Source organism: Hoplias malabaricus, unplaced genomic scaffold, assembly GCF_029633855.1.
Source record: "Hoplias malabaricus isolate fHopMal1 unplaced genomic scaffold, fHopMal1.hap1 scaffold_376, whole genome shotgun sequence".
NCBI classification, from domain to species: domain Eukaryota; kingdom Metazoa; phylum Chordata; class Actinopteri; order Characiformes; family Erythrinidae; genus Hoplias; species Hoplias malabaricus.
Window position 1 is genome coordinate 20,001 of NW_027101239.1, and position 4,964 is coordinate 24,964.

At 59.6% G+C, this 4,964-nt stretch overlaps 1 pseudogene; it reads left to right on the forward strand.

The window, feature by feature from the left end:
• LOC136685445 (28S ribosomal RNA) overlaps nt 1-508 on the forward strand; it is a 4,635-nt pseudogene extending 4,127 nt beyond the window's left edge.
• Nucleotides 509-4,964: the final 4,456 nt, after the last annotated feature.

A 4,964-nucleotide genomic window follows, 5' to 3' on the forward strand; every position in this document is an offset into this window, starting at 1 on the left:
CCCACTAACAGGGAACGTGAGCTGGGTTTAGACCGTCGTGAGACAGGTTAGTTTTACCCTACTGATGTGGCGTTGCTCCGATAGAAACCCCGCTCAGTACGAGAGGAACCGCGGGTTCGGATACTTGGTATTCGCGCTTGGCTGTGGAGCCAATGGTGCAAGGCTACCATCCGAGGGCTTACGACTGAACGCCTCTAAGTCGGAATCCCGCCTAGAAGGAGCGATACGTCCGTGCCCGAGGTTCGATACGGTTGGTCCGGGATAGCCGCGGCGCGCGGCGGGGGAAACTCCGCTCCGCCGCCGGTGACCAGAGCCGCACGAGACTGGAACCAGGGCCGGGGCTAACGAACGCCTCGGTCCGCCCTTCCGTCCCTAAGCGCATGTTCCTTGATCCGGGGTGCGAAATGACTCGTAAACGACCTGATTCTGAGTGCGGGTGTCATAAGTGGCAGAGCGGGTGCATATACCGCGATCCATTGAAAGTCATCCCGTCCACTCAAACATTTGTCGGGGGGGGAAGGCGAAAGCAAACCCCCGGTCCAGGTCTGGTTCTCTGGGGCGCGGGCCCCGGAGACTCCGTACACCGGTTAGAGGGAGCCGGTGGCGGGCATAGGGGAGGTGGGTACTCCCCTGTGAAATCCTGGATGACGGTTTTAGGTCTCGTAGTGGGCGAAAATCGGACTTAGTGCAATTTCCGAAACTCTGGTTCTCTGGGGCGCGGGCCCCGAGAGTCCGTACACCGGTTAGAAGGAGCCGGTGGCGGGCATAGGGAGGCAGGTCGCTCCCTTGAATGGTCCTGGATGTCTGGACTTAGTGCAATTTCCGAAACTCTGGTTCTCTGGGGCGCGGGCCCCGAGAGCCAGTACACCGGTTAGAGGGAGCCGGTGGCGGGCATAGGGAGGCAGGTCGCTCCCTTGAATGGTCCTGGATGTCTGGACTTAGTGCAATTTCCGAAACTCTGGTTCTCTGGGGCGCGGGCCCCGAGAGCCAGTACACCGGTTAGAAGGAGCCGGTGGCGGGCATAGGGAGGCAGGTCGCTCCCTTGAATGGTCCTGGATGTCTGGACTTAGTGCAATTTCCGAAACTCTGGTTCTCTGGGGCGCGGGCCCCGAGAGCCAGTACACCGGTTAGAGGGAGCCGGTGGCGGGCATAGGGAGGCAGGTCGCTCCCTTGAATGGTCCTGGATGTCTGGACTTAGTGCAATTTCCGAAACTCTGGTTCTCTGGGGCGCGGGCCCCGAGAGCCAGTACACCGGTTAGAAGGAGCCGGTGGCGGGCATAGGGAGGCAGGTCGCTCCCTTGAATGGTCCTGGATGTCTGGACTTAGTGCAATTTCCGAAACTCTGGTTCTCTGGGGCGCGGGCCCCGAGAGCCAGTACACCGGTTAGAGGGAGCCGGTGGCGGGCATAGGGAGGCAGGTCGCTCCCTTGAATGGTCCTGGATGTCTGGACTTAGTGCAATTTCCGAAACTCTGGTTCTCTGGGGCGCGGGCCCCGAGAGCCAGTACACCGGTTAGAGGGAGCCGGTGGCGGGCATAGGGAGGCAGGTCGCTCCCTTGAATGGTCCTGGATGTCAGCAGTTTCTGAAGAAGGGCGCCCTCTTGTGGTCCCATGGCCGAAGTACATGCTCTGAGCCCGGGTATCGCAGTGGGCGGAATGAGACTTAGAGGAATATTGACGGAGCCATGAGGGGCCTCCCCTGGAGGTCCCATGGCCGAGAAAAGTGCTCCGAGCCCGGGGTGATAGAGAACCGTGAACGCCGCGGTCTAAGACCTCGGGTATCGCAGTGGGCGGAATGAGACTTAGAGGAATGATGACGGAGCCATGAGGGGCCTCCCCTGGAGGTCCCATGGCCGAGAAAAGTGCTCCGAGCCCGGGGTGATAGAGAACCGTGAACGCCGCGGTTAAAGACCTCGGGTATCGCAGTGGGCGGAATGAGACTTAGAGGAATGATGACGGAGCCATGAGGGGCCTCCCCTGGAGGTCCCATGGCCGAGAAAAGTGCTCCGAGCCCGGGGTGATAGAGAACCGTGAACGCCGCGGTTAAAGACCTCGGGTATCGCAGTGGGCGGAATGAGACTTAGAGGAATGATGACGGAGCCATGAGGGGCCTCCCCTGGAGGTCCCATGGCCGAGAAAAGTGCTCCGAGCCCGGGGTGATAGAGAACCGTGAACGCCGCGGTTAAAGACCTCGGGTATCGCAGTGGGCGGAATGAGACTTAGAGGAATGATGACGGAGCCAGGAAGGGCCTCCCCTGGAGGTCCCATGGCCGAGAAAAGTGCCCCGAGCCCGGGGAGATAGAGAACCGTAAAGCGCGCGGGTTTGGGGCTCGGGTCTTCCAGTGGGCGGAGTGAGACTTAAAGGAATATTGACGGAGCCATGAAGGGCCCCCCCTGGAGGTCCCATGGCCGAGAAAAGTGCTCCGAGCCCGGGGAGATAGAGAACCGTAAAGCGCGCGGGTTTGAGGCTCAGGTCTTCCAGTGGGCGCTCGTTCCAGCGGCGCGGGCTGGATGGTTTAGTCCGAGGAGGAGTGCTTAAGTGTGGGCCGGATAGGTTCGAGAGGTGCGCTGGGTTGGTGGAGGTCCAGCCCCGGAGGTTTGGAGCGGGGCGATGTAGCGAGCGAGGCCGAGTCGGGTGAGCCTGGGCCGGGCATGGGCGTTGGCGGCGATGGGGGTCTTCTCCCCGGAGGTTTGGAGCGGGCGATGGAGCGAGCGAGGCCGAGTCGGGTGAGCCTGGGCCGGGCATGGGCGTTGGCAGCGACGGGGGTGTCTTCCCCGGAGGTAAGTACCGTGGGGGGCAAGCGTGAGATATTCCAGGCCGGGAAAAGTGAGCTAAATTCGGCAAAGCGTTGTTAAAAAGGGGGGTCGGTTGATTTTTTTGTTAAATCTAAACGAACAAAGGGTGCGAGGCGTGAAAATTGCATTCAGCCGTGATTTTTTGGCAAAGTGCTAACCCTAGTGTTCTCCCAGTGGGACGTTTTAAAGTAGGACTTAGAAAAATTTCTGACCCTCTTCGCCCTAGGTAGCAAGCCCAAAACGGAGCACCTCGGAGAGGTAAAAATTCAGAGGGCATGGGGGTTTCCAGTGCGGTGCCGTCAGGACATTAGGGTTCCTTTAGAAAAGACGAAAGTTTGGGTACACCGTATGTAACTATGACAAGCCCAAGGCTCTGGTTCGCCTGTGGGCATGAATATAGTGAGATTTCCGCGTTATCTCACTGGAGGTGACCCCGGAACGGTTCAAAACCTAAGTCGAGACTTCCATGGGACCCCGGCGATGGGAGTTTGAAGCCCGAGGAGTGACGCCCTCTGGGCTAAGGTTGGTGGTAGGTTCGGCCCCCCTTTCTGGAGGTCTAAACTGACTTCCATGGACCCCGGTGATGCGAATTTGATGCCCGATGAGGAGCACACCTCTGGGCTAAGGGTGGTGGTATGCTCGGCCCCCCCCCTCTGGATGTTTAAACTGACTTCCATGGACCCCGGTGATGCGAATTTGATGCCCGAGGAGTGACTCACCTCTGGGCTAAGGGTGGTGGTATGCTCGGCCCCCCCTCTGGAGGTCTAAACTGACTTCCATGGACCCCGGTGATGCGAATTTGATGCCCGAGGAGTGACTCACCTCTGGGCTAAGGGTGGTGGTATACTCGGCCCCCCCTCTGGAGGTCTCGAATGACTTCCATGGACCCCGGTGATGCGAATTTGATGCCCGATGAGGAGCACACCTCTGGGCTAAGGGTGGTGGTATGCTCGGCCCCCCCCTCTGGATGTTTAAACTGACTTCCATGGACCCCGGTGATGCGAATTTGATGCCCGAGGAGTGACTCACCTCTGGGCTAAGGGTGGTGGTATGCTCGGCCCCCCCTCTGGAGGTCTAAACTGACTTCCATGGACCCCGGTGATGCGAATTTGATGCCCGAGGAGTGACTCACCTCTGGGCTAAGGGTGGTGGTATACTCGGCCCCCCCTCTGGAGGTCTCGAATGACTTCCATGGACCCCGGTGATGCGAATTTGATGCCCGATGAGGAGCACACCTCTGGGCTAAGGGTGGTGGTATGCTCGGCCCCCCCTCTGGAAGTCTAAACTGACTTCCATGGACCCCGGTGATGCGAATTTGATGCCCGAGGAGTGACTCACCTCTGGGCTAAGGGTGGTGGTATGCTCGGCCCCCCCTCTGGAGGTCTCGAATGACTTCCATGGACCCCGGTGATGCGAATTTGATGCCCGATGAGGAGCACACCTCTGGGCTAAGGGTGGTGGTATGCTCGGCCCCCCCTCTGGAAGTCTAAACTGACTTCCATGGACCCCGGTGATGCGAATTTGATGCCCGAGGAGTGACTCACCTCTGGGCTAAGGGTGGTGGTATGCTCGGCCCCCCCCTCTGGAGGTCTCGAATGACTTCCATGGACCCCGGTGATGCGAATTTGATGCCCGATGAGGAGCACACCTCTGGGCTAAGGGTGGTGGTATGCTCGGCCCCCCCTCTGGAAGTCTAAACTGACTTCCATGGACCCCGGTGATGCGAATTTGATGCCCGAGGAGTGACTCACCTCTGGGCTAAGGGTGGTGGTATGCCCAGCCCCCCCTCTGGAGGTCTCGAATGACTTCCATGGACCCCGGTGAAGCGTATTTCATGCCCGATGAGGAGCACACCTCTGGGCTAAGGGTGGTGGTAAGCCCGGCCCCCCCTCTCTGGAGGTCTAGATTGACTTCCATGGACCCCGGTTAAGCGTATTTCATGCCCGAGGAGTGACGCCCTCTGGGCTAAGGGTGGTGGTATGCCCGGCCCCCCCTCTGGAGGTCTCCAAAACCTAAGTCGAGACTTCCATGGACCCCGGTTATCCGAATTTCATGCCCGAGGAGTGACGCCCTCTGGGCTTAGGGTGGTGGTAAGCCCGGCCCCACTCTCTGGAGGTCTAAACTGACTTCCATGGACCCCGGTGATCCGAATTTCATGCCCGAGGAGTGA